Genomic DNA, 11781 nt, shown 5'->3' on the forward strand with positions numbered 1-11781 from the left:
AATAAATAAAAAACCAAAAACCCATGCACAGAAATAACAGCTGCCCAGGATATGACAGCAACACTGCACAATCACTGTGCTTTTTACCACCCTATGGTGAATGCAAGTGAACTTTAAGTTTTACAATGCATTATTTTGTTTTTAGTCATGCTCTTAGATACAGAAGTGACCCAGATAATTTATCACAACTCTAAGCAAGTGCACTGAATTTGGTTTGGAAACATTTATAACAGGTCTGTGGAAACCATGGAGGAAAATGTCTATTTAAAAGAGTAAGGCACTTCAGTGTTCTCTGCTCATGTCTCATCAAGGAGCATACTTCAGTTGGCCTCTGTCAGAAGACTAGGTTTAACTTCTATTGTACTACTCAGAGAAGGATTGCTCCAACATTCTGGCAGAGCAAGCCTAGGGCAAACATACCTACCCTTCTGTTAAAAAGTAATAGAGTAGTAAGTTACTGTACTTACAAGCCTGTTAGGTTGAGTAATCATGGCAAATCAAACTCCTGCGTTTACAACTCTTGAGAAGGCTGGCTGATCTTTCTAAGTGTCATTTTAAGCGCATCACAACCACTTCTCCACAATGCAGGCTAGCAGTGCTGCTACGTACACCTTCAAACATGGAGGGAATACAAGCAGCATACAGTTTTTAGGGGCAGGGGGATGATGTCCGTTAGATGGACCACTTGCAAGTTTTTCAGTCTGTGCATCATAAGTACCAAATTACTCTTTGATGTGTTTGAGTATCCTGAGAAGATGCCACTGCAAAACTAAATTAAACCTAGTTTAATAAAAGACATATAAAAGACAAATCCTAAACTAAATGTAAGAATTTGTGACACAAATACTTGTAAAAAAAATACTTGTACAACACAACAACCACCTACCAACTTTTAATGCAAACAAAGCGCATAAACATTCAAGATTCTTGTAAGGACAAGGTATTATTCACAGTATTGACTAGAATGTCAAAATTTAATTGTTATGAACCCCAACCTAAGTAACCAGTGAGGATATTGACATGTAAGTAGCAATTCAGCCTTTAAAAATAATAATATAAAAAAACAGGACTGAAAAATACTGAAAAGGGATAAGGTTAGAAAATAGTTACCTACATGAGCTTTCTATACAACTGAAACTATGACAAGATTAGTTAGCCACAAGATCATTTATTCAAAGATTTGAGACACATGTATCTGAATTTCTCCCATAACCAATATCACAGTAGCTACACTCATAACAGACAGTTTTTAATAAATCAGCTATTAACTTGGATTCCCACTGGACGCAAACACTGACTGCCCCTATTCTAATAAAAATGTAGTTCTGTTTCTTAAATTAGCTGACAGCAGGAAGCGGAATTAGAGTGAAAGTATTGATAAACTTTGGCCTCTTCTAGTCAGAAGAAAATGGTCACATTTTTTACGAATTACTGCAATGAAGGAGCAAACAATATTTGCTCCTTCTGTCCATTTCTGCAAACGAAAGCATTATCACACTGGTAAGTATATAGTAAAGACATAGTCCAAGCACAGGAAAATTTCTCATTATGAACCTGTTTTAAAAAAAACTTATAGTTAGACAATTCTGATCAATAGCATTTTTCATCCTATCTTTATAATTACAGGGGAGAAAACCCAAAAAAAACCAAAACGGAACAAAGGATTCAGAGAAAATGATATCTTGGCTTTAATCTACAGTTTGAAAAAGCTGAGCAACCAGTCTTAAACTGAATTTGTTTCACCTATTTTCTTCACGTTCAGCCATTTTAGCTTATATTAAATCAGTTCTTAAATGCATCCATGTAACAGTCTACAGTGGAATCATAAACCACTTAAGTGAAAACAATTGCTGTTAAGCATGGAAGTCTCCTGCCATGGCTACTAATGAAAAATGAGATGTTAGTTTTTCCAGATCAACTGCACAATATTCACTCACCGTCTAAAAATCTTGGCCTAAAGAGATTATCACATTTAAATGGTGAATATCTGCCATAGATGTCAAAGTTGCAATCTGCATAACAGCAAGTCACTGAAAACAAAATTCAGCATTCCATTATACGAGCTCCAATTGCAGCTAATGACACCGGTTTCTGTAAGTCTGAAGGGTCAGTGAAAGAACAAAAAATTACTTTAAAAGAAGATAAATTAGCTGTAGAAAATTTATATCAGATATTTGCAGTATTAATTTAAATACTTCAGTCAGAACTGGATTTATCATCAAAGACAATGGTACCTCATTAAACCACCAATCATACACTCTTCTCCAAGATGAGAACCATCAGCATTTTGATGTACCATGGTATCTTCTTCGCTTGAGTACTGTTCTTTCACATTTTTGGTGAAAAAACACAACACATCCTGCGTAAAGTTGTAAAGTGTGTATGTGTGCGAGTGTAACTGCTGGTAATGAGCGAGACAACAGAGAGAGAAGTTCAACTGTGAAACCAGTGACTCTCCCTAAAAGCTGCAGAGACATTGGAACACACCAATCCTCCTAACACTAGTATTTCTTTAAAAGCAGAGAAGAAAAATGCACAAAATATTACTACTGATTGTATGGTATTACAAAATATTATTACTTCTGATGATGGTTATCTACATACTCAGGAAACTAATTAGTAGATGTGAAGTATTTAAGCAGATTACAAACTATTCCAAGTTACTCAGAGAAGTTACTTACTGGACTGTGAAAAAATGAACTTTAAGACAACATCTGTATGCATTTGAGTATAGCTGACTTAAAACACTATGCTGTCCTCATTCTCTAGTTGCAGGCAGGTAACAAAATGATGGCAGGAAGGAAGCCAAGGCTTCCAGAACGACAATCACCTTGGAATTACTTGTTCTTTACCATACTGTGTCTGACCCACAGTAAACCTGCCTTCCTTTCTTCAACTTCAGTGGTATTTTTGTATTCAAAACAACTGCTGCTCTGAAACTACTCCACTGTGCATGCAACATAAATAGAAATTAAATGAGAAAGTAAATTAATTATGACAGAACTTGGAGGTAGAACTTCTAGCAACAAATAAAGGAAGTCTCTTCTTTTGCTTTATAATCTCATTTTCTCTTTGGAAAGTTTTATATCTGATCTGAACTAGATTCACCAATAAACACTTCAGTGTATTTCCTGAGAGTCTGCATCAACCAAGGTACTGGTAATAACAACAATCCTCCCAAAAACCAAATATCTCTCCCCTTTTGAAAATGCACATGCTTATTTGTAGGGAAGACTAAACTGTCCTGTGATCTGTTATGAATAGAAATTTGTATTTTTTTTAAAGTTTCAGAGTTAAAAAAACCCAGTCAGACCTCTTTAGTTTCGCTGCCAAAGAAAAGCCCTTCAGATACCTGTTAATGGCCGGTGATTAACTGTTGTTTCCCTGATGCTGGCCACTTGCCAAAAAAAGACACCAGGACAGACCCTCCGAGGTAAAGAAAATAGGAGTGACATCGGAGCAAGTATGCAAATAAGAAATTCCTTGAAACAAAGTTGAGTCTACTCAACTAGGCAGCAGAGAAGGGGAAATACAGAAAGTGAAGAAGAGAAAAAGTGAGGTATCTTCCAGCAAACAGGATCCCAGGAAGCAGGATATCCTTCCCCATAAAATCAGGTGAGGCTTTCTAGGAGTCTGTCCTGGAGATAATCAAAGCACACACTACAACAGCCACACCTCTGCCCTTTCTGCTCATGCCAGTACCATATTGCGCCACCCTCACCCAAACACAAACTCTCCTAGAAATGTGATTAGAGGCTTAAGTACAACCAAAACCTGGGATGCTTAATCACATCATTACTCTTCCTTCTTCAATTAAATTATACCTAAGAGCAAAAGAAAAAGCCTGCCTCAAACAAATCCATGCAAATTCAGTTCTTCAAGCTTCTAGCCTAAAACTATCTACCTAAAACTAATGCAATGTCTATTTCACTTCTGGTTAGTCAAGGTCACAGCACTTGAAAAAGTACTTTTCATCCACTGTTAACACAGCCACACATCCCTATTCCCATCAAGTAACATTAACCTGTCTGATCTCTTTCCATACAAGCCACAGGTATAAACAGTGTAAATACAGTGCTGGGGTTTAAGATTCTTCCTTTTGTTTCTTTCTCTCAGGGAATTTTCTCCCATATGTGTTGCTAGGAGACAGTAACGACTGGGTACTTATGAGAGACAAGAGAAGTGGTCACAGCTCAGGGGAGGGGTCCAGCTGGCTACTCTCTCTGGGAAGGGCCGAGATGCCACGAGAATTGTGCTGCAAAGGGCTGGGGCAGTTCCTAGCTGTCTTGGACTTAGCTTTGGAGGAGGACGGTCAGAGCTGCTGCCTGGGGGAGGGAATTCACTGCTGAGCCTGGAGCACAGCCCTCTCCTGCTTCTTCTGCTGTGGGTGAGCCTCTGCTCGTGAGAGCAGCCACTGAACTGAGACCTTATTAATGCCCAAGCTCACTAAAAAAGGGACTTCATTTGCTGGGGCGCCTCAGGAGTGCTTTCCCCTCCCAGGGACCCTTTTCCCTGCCCCGCTCAGAGCCGGGCTGCTACTTCCCTGCCCCCGCCACTTTGGTTTTTTCTGCCACTGCTCCGAGTTTTCGCTACATTGTAGCTCTGCACCCCGGACAGCCAGAACGCCCCGCGGCTCCAGCTGCAGCTGTGAAGTTTCTGATAAATCTCATCCACCACTCTGGGACTTGGCTGATCCCTACCTTCCCAGCTTACTGCTCCGATGTCCCTGCTACAGCTCCTTTTGCTGTCCAGAGGGGGCACGGGGGTGGCTGCCCCGGGGGTCCCAAAGGAACCCCTTCTCCAGCCCCTCCTGCCGGCTGCGCCCGCCGCCGTCTGAGCGGAGACGGACAGCCGGGCGCGCACAGCGCCCCCTGCAGGCGCGGGGAACCACCGCACCGCCCGGCCCGCCGGGAGCCAGCAGCGCCCCTGCCGGCCGCGCCCGGAACTGCACCCGAGGGAAAGCGCTTCAGGAGCGGGAAGTGACTGCCATGGAGTTTCCGCTCTCGTTTGCTGTTGCTGCCACTGCTGTTTGTTGCCTTGCTATACACACTAGTAAAGAACTGTTACTCCCTTTCTCATATCTTTGCCTGAAAGCCCCTTAAATTCAGAGTTATAATAATTCAGAAGAAAGGACATCATATTTTGCATTCCAAGGGATGCTCCTGCCTTCCTTAGCAGACACCTTTCAAACAAAGACACACAAAAACTGAAGGCAGGAGCAAAACTTCACTGAAGTTGAACAGACAGGAAAGTCTTGTCTTCTGTCTGGCACCTAACAGTATGTGTGCTTTACTGACAAAAAGGAAATGCAGAAGGCAGAGATGTAGTTCACCTGAGACGTACTCCTGCAGTCCAGGAAATGAAGACTTCTGTGCTGCAGGAGGGAGAGATGACCCAGAGGCTAGCTGCTCTGCCCATCAACAAAGAATATGCAACAATCTGTGGTTTCCAAGTATACCGAATGCCTGCATATCCCTTAACCCTAAAAGCACTCAAGAAGAGATTTCTGTGAAGTCCCTGAAAGTCAGAATCCACTGTTAAGCTGCTTTTGAAAGCATACTTGTCAGGGTACAGATTTTGGCCTATCATATCTCACAAAATCTCAGCACCACAATACCTCATTTATAGATCCATGGCCACCTAAACAATCAAGTAATGGGTTTGTAGGCCATCTTTCACCAACAAGACAAAGAACTTCTGAAGGGGATTTCTGAAGAAAAAAGTAATTACATCAATTCAACAAAGCTCTGTGCAACTGGAATGCTTTGAGAAAGGAGTACATTCATCTTTAACTTGTTTGCCTCCCTTCTAACTTCACTGGTGTTTAGCTCTTTGTCTAGACCATATGTGGTTATTAAACATAATGGGCAAGCAATTGTCCAGAATCAGTCAACTCTTTTCCAAGTATAATTTTATGAGTTACACAAACTCCGTACTTGAAACATTATTTTTACTAATTTTTATCATTCCTAGAAAACAGAAGAAAGACGGTCTGATCTGCAGACACTTTTAAGTGCACAATTAAAACCAGAAATAAGTTACAGATATGCAGCAGAATACACACAATACTTCCCAGACCATGGCAGGCACTTAACCTTTGCTTACTAGAAGAAACTGAAACACAGCTCCAGACTTGAGCAAACATCACGTTTGTCAAGGTATATAGAAAAGTTAATCAACAAAATTTTACAGAATTTTTGCTAGAGAACTAATCTAGAGCATGTTTTTTCTTGTGCTACTCAGCTCACAAAACACTACATCTAAAAAAGCAAAAATTTCCCTATTCAAAAATTTCAACTAAAATCACAAGATAATATAGTGGACTTGATCTGCCTTGATTCCAAATAACTAGCAACGACTTCCATGTAGGAAACAGAAACACTAAACTAGTAAAAACTGGAACAGTTGTGAAACACATAATTACTTGATTTTAATAAATTAAATAGACCAAAATACTCTTTCTGTCCTTATCCACCTAGGGTAAGAAATCATAATCTAGCAAAGCTCTCTTTTACATTTAAACTGGATTAAAATAAGTTCATGGGAAAAGAAGTTGGGCAGTTGGGTTTTGCTTGATCTGTTGTTGTTTATGGGTTTTTTTGAAGTCTGGGTTGGTGACACTTTACAGACCTTAGCATGATGGCACAGACCAGCTAGAATAGCTTACTACACTACAAAGTGGTAGTAACTAATTGATAGAGCTCCATGTTCAAAATACCATATGGAACAGATGGTCTTAAGTTCAGCACCCCTTCTGTGAAAGTCAAGTATTTACTAAATCATTGTGTTCCGCAGAACTGCTTTTGAAATAAGCACCTATTCTCACCAGTATCTGTAAGTGGAAAACTTGAATACTATAATGGAATAGTCCACAATCACATTAAAAAAATCACACCAAAAAACCACCAACCAACAAAAAAAATCCCAAACCCAACCTAATCAAAGAGCTAATCAAGTTTTAGAGATTTTTAGGTCTTATCAAAAAGAGTAAAAATTCATCAAAATATTTCAAGAACATTTCAACCAAGGCACAATAACAGCAAAAATTAAAATATGCTTAGATAACAGTTACAGCTAGTAGACATCACAGGTAATCATTACTATTTCTATACATTTCATTTTGTGAACCATTACAATAGTGAAGTTTCCAAGTCAGTCACTCAAGACCTCATTTAACACAGATTTACAGCAGCTTCACTACATACATTACAGAAAATAAATTTTAAAAGGTAAGCTGGATTTGTAGAACCATCTTCCACAAACTGAAAGCCAAATCCATTCAACTCCTGAATTCTGTATGTCTTTAGCAAATTCACATTTTACTATATAACAGAAAGTTAACTTCAGCTCCACATGGTGAAAGCAGTTCAAATTAAATTATTTCACTATTGCTGAAATGGATCAGTGACGAGGCCCATTTGTCTCTAGAATCAACGGTTCATAGCTAAATACAAACCAGTTAACAGCACTGTTTTAAGGACCTCAATATATATTCACATCAGATGGAAGCAAAGCCTACAGAAAGCAAAGTCAGATTCCTTTAAGGCAGGTGGCACAATGACATTTAGATAGCATCTGGAGAGCAAATGGGACACATCTTGATGTACAGGAGATACTCATAATGAGAACCAGTGTCAAGAAAGATCAGCATTCAGCCTTCCACCACAAAATCACTAACCTCTGAAGAGCAGTAAGAGAAAGAACACAAGAAAAACAACAAACCAAAAAATTCTCTTAACACCTGTCATAAGAAAGAAGCTATCTAACCACAGAACAGGAAACAACTTTCTGTAAGAGCTTTCTCTTTCAGTTCAGCTTCAATGAACAGCTTTCAAAGATGGTTTTCTAAACCAGTTTGTTGAATTGGTTTCAGTCATGTATGAAAACATACTACCATGCCACACCATCAAGAAATCAAAGTTTGATCTCTCTATTACCAGGCCAAAAAAAGAAGAAAGGAGACAAGAAAAAGAAAATAGAATGATCAGAAGTTTGCAGCAAAAGGCTTCATTCTTTGGAAAAGAAAAAAAAAGGTTAAAAAATGGTGTTTTGCTTACAGTTTGCTACTGTAAATAGAATCTTTCTAAAAATATTTCATTTGTCAAACATTAAGCAAATCATGCATTACATTAACACAGCTCTTGCATCAGCTATTGGTTTACAGATCTGAACATGTTAAAGAGTGCAGTGTGGCAACAGATAGCAAGGAAAGATACTGGGTAAGAACAGGATGAAAGAATACTCAGACTGAGAAAATATAAAGTACTGAGTAAGAATGTACTAAATGTTTATTACTTTTATGACAGTATTTTACTTGGTAATTTCATGAATATTTAGAACTACAGCGAGTCATGATTTATTTGATTAAAGATCTACTGAAAAGCGTGCCTACTTTGAAAAAATAGTTAATTTCTACTTTCTTCCAACAAGCTGATCACTGGGACTGCATTTATTGCAGTCTTCCTTTTCCTCAGTCTCATTTGCCAAACAGTTTTTGAAAAGAAGGCTTTACTAGTCTCAGGTTTTTAATTTGGTTAAATACAGCCTGCCATAACTCACAATGGCAAAAACACTGGAGGGTCTTCCCTAAGTGAAGATGCAGAGATTTGGCAAGTTATTCAATTACATCTGCTCCTTTTCAGATCTGAAGGCCCACAATACTGATTTTTGACTAAACACAACCAAGACAGGAAGAAAAACCTTCTGAGTGTCACACAGAAGAATACAATTCAAGGTGAAGTAAAGATGCTATAGACTAGAAACTTCCCAAATATGATGAAAGAGAGACAAATTTTACAGAATAAAATTTAGTTCTAGCAACAAAACTGCAATGTAACAGAGTTAAACTGTGTTGTGGATGGCTTAATATTATTCTATTTTGCTCTTCAGGCTAAAAATTTGCTTAGGTATCTGGAGGCCTGTTCTGAGGGAGGAGCTGCATACTTTAATGCATTTCACATTTTTAGGAGGTGAGCACAATTTCAAAACACAGTAGTTATCACAATGAATGACAAACTAACGACAACTGGTAAAACTATTCTAATTTAGGCAATATAGCCTTCAGACTAAAAATGTAAAAAAAAAACCTGTCTGTTGAAGGAATCTACTGATGTATCAGGCTACAGACTTTTGCTCTGACTTTTCCATCTAGAATTAAAACAGTTGCCTCAAAAGCCATGACGTAGATACACATTCCAAAATGATACTGTAATTTGGTTGACTTCTTTTAAGTTTTATGTTGTTGTAAACTCTTTCTATATATTATTTTCTCCATAATCAATGTTTGCTAACCAATGCTTATTAATGGGGATGGAAAAAGGAGCAGAAAGAAGTATTCACATACAGTATTTAATTCACACATTTTTGTCTCAGTAAAAGCTGCAAGACTGTGCCATTCCAATGCTTCTCCACTAGAAGCTTCTAAAGCAAAGCAGACAAAAGACGACATAGCTAAGACATTTGTTACTTAAGAGCAGTGCTCAGAAACTGTGGCTATCCATGTGTATAAATAAACACCATATCTTCAAGTATGATCCTTGAAAAATTAAACACTTGGAATTACAGTTAACATGTCCAGAAAGCAAATATAAAGCATCACGTCTTAACACTTTCAACATTCACCCTTAATTAACAAGCTAGAAATAAAACCGTTTCATGGCAGATCACTTTAGATACGCTTGAACTACCTTCAAGTGTTTTGGTTTTACGTCACAAGCAGCAAAAAAATAAGCCATATTTATCAAAGCCAGAAGGGGGTGCTCTGAATAACTGAGGTGGAGGGTACCGAACCAAGCATTTGCCTTGCACTAGTAAAGAGGTCAAAAGCATGCTGTCTTGTTTTCATTTGGGAATTCACTTAACTTCACGTTACCATGCCTTTATTACAAAAAGCCAAACCAACAAACAAGCAATGACAACAAGAAAAAAAACCAAAATTAAAAAATCTGAAAGCACTCCTTTTAGGAAAAAGGAAATGCTTTGGTTTGTACTATTGTCATCACAAGGGCAAATTAATTTGTGGCAGAAAGCTAGCAACTCGAAGACCCGACAAGTGTAAATTCCGGTTTAGTATTCCATGTTTTGCAAGCTGTTTAAGATACCAACAAAGAGATACAGGAAATGCAAAAAAGCCAAAAGGCCTATTTTACGGGTTTTACCTACACAATGCCTACTCTGACATAACTAGTTCACATCTTTTTAATGTGATTGTCCAGAGTTGACCCCTTATACCGAATTGTCCTGAAACGAAAGAAAAGGCCCTAGTTCATTCTGCCAAGTGTAACACAATATTCTCATCTCTGCCAGCACTTTGGTGCATCAGCCGCCCCCCACCCAACACGAGAAAAAGACACGCACATTCCAATCAAGCCTCTCTCAGCGGGGCTCAGCCAGTTTCCCCCCCTCCTTCCTTCCTCCCTCGCCCCAGGCCTCGCCAGGTACCCAAATCACCTCAGATTTTAGGTTTCATTTTGTTGTAAACAGCAAAACGAAAGGAGAAAGCTTCCAAAGCGAGGATCCTTACCCTTGAAATCCCGCCATGCGTGCAAATAAGGAGGGTGAATTGTTTTTCCTCTTTTTTTTTTTTTTTTTTGGATGGGCGATGGAAGGGGGAGGGGGGAAGAAACAAAAGCGTACACGGAGGAGCGGCTAAGCAGCGGAGACTGAGGGAGAAGGCGGAGACCCTGGTGGAGGAGCAGGGCGAGCGTCAGCCATGTTGTGTGTGTGTGTTGGTCCAGTATTTACAAACCTGCAGCTGCAGCAGCGCTTGGAGCCTGGGAGAGAGAGGGGAACGCAGGGAGGGAGAGGGAAGGGAGGAGGGAGGAAGGGAGCGAGGGAGGAGGGGAAAGCGGCACAGCAGACAAAGGATCGCAGCAGCGCAGAGCGAGCGGGGCGCGCACACGCCGCGCCGGCGCTGTCTCCCGCGGCCCCGGCTCCCCCGCCGCCCTCACGCCCCCCTCGTCCCGCTTTCCCGCCTCCACCTCCCCCGGGAAAGGCTTATCCGCCAGCAGCCCCTCGGCGGGCCCCCGCCCGCACACAATAGCTCCGCAGCGGGGAAAGGGGGAGGGCACCGTTCCCCTACGGGTGGATGCGGCGCGGGGCCGTGCCGGGGGAGGGCGGCAGAGCCCCGGAGCCCGGAAGGGCGGGGGGGTTGCCAAGCAGCCAGGGAGCTTGCGGGGAAAGGGAGAACAGAGACGACACCTCCAGACCGGAGCCTCCGCGGCCCCGATGCCGCCCGCGGCTTCCGGGCGGGGAGGGCGGGGGATCCCCGATGCGAGAGGCCCGAGGGAGGCGAGGCGCGGCCGGCCTGGGAGCGCCGGTCCCCGCACAGCGACTCCCTCCGGCTCTGCCCGGTACTGGGCCGGGCCAGGCCAAGGGCGGCGCGACGGGCTGCGCTCCCCCCGTCCCCTCCCTCGCCCCGGTCGCTCACCTGCCGGCGGGGCGGGCGCCCGGGGGTGCCAGGGCTGCCGCTCAGCCCCTCCCAGCCGGGCCGCTCAGCTTCTCTGCGGCGGCGGCAGCAGCGGCGGCGGGCACGGCCGCTCCCCTCGTCTCGCTTGTCCCCCTCCGCCGCCGCTGCCTCCAGCTCGCCTCTGCCACATTTGGATCCCCCTCTCCCTACGCGAGCTCCGCCGCCAGGATAGAGGCCTCCTCACCTTCCTGCCAAATAGTGAGCCGCCCGCATCGCGCCGTTCAAAACACAGGGCCGGGGCCCGCCCTCCTCCCCCGCGCTGGCCCCCCCTGCCGGCGCGCAGGCGCACTGCGCCGCCCCGACTGCGGCGGGCG

At 42.3% G+C, this 11781-nt stretch overlaps 1 protein-coding gene across 3 annotated transcripts in view; it reads right to left on the minus strand.

Annotated features, from left to right (window-relative positions):
* SPIN1 (spindlin 1) overlaps positions 1 to 11731 on the minus strand; it is a 59684-nt gene extending 47953 nt beyond the window's left edge. Inside the window, exon 1 of one of the 3 annotated variants that reach the window (XM_039724058.1) lies at positions 11652 to 11731. The gene's annotated coding sequence lies outside the window, so the exon portion shown is untranslated. Of the gene's footprint in view, positions 1 to 10522; positions 10669 to 11428; positions 11559 to 11651 lie in introns of those variants that run through there. The other 2 variants (XM_039724054.1, XM_039724055.1) reach the window with 2 other exon arrangements.
* Positions 11732 to 11781: the final 50 nt, after the last annotated feature.

This window comes from Passer montanus, unplaced genomic scaffold (genome assembly GCF_014805655.1).
Source record: "Passer montanus isolate IOZ18808 unplaced genomic scaffold, ASM1480565v1 scaffold52, whole genome shotgun sequence".
Lineage (NCBI taxonomy): Eukaryota > Metazoa > Chordata > Aves > Passeriformes > Passeridae > Passer > Passer montanus.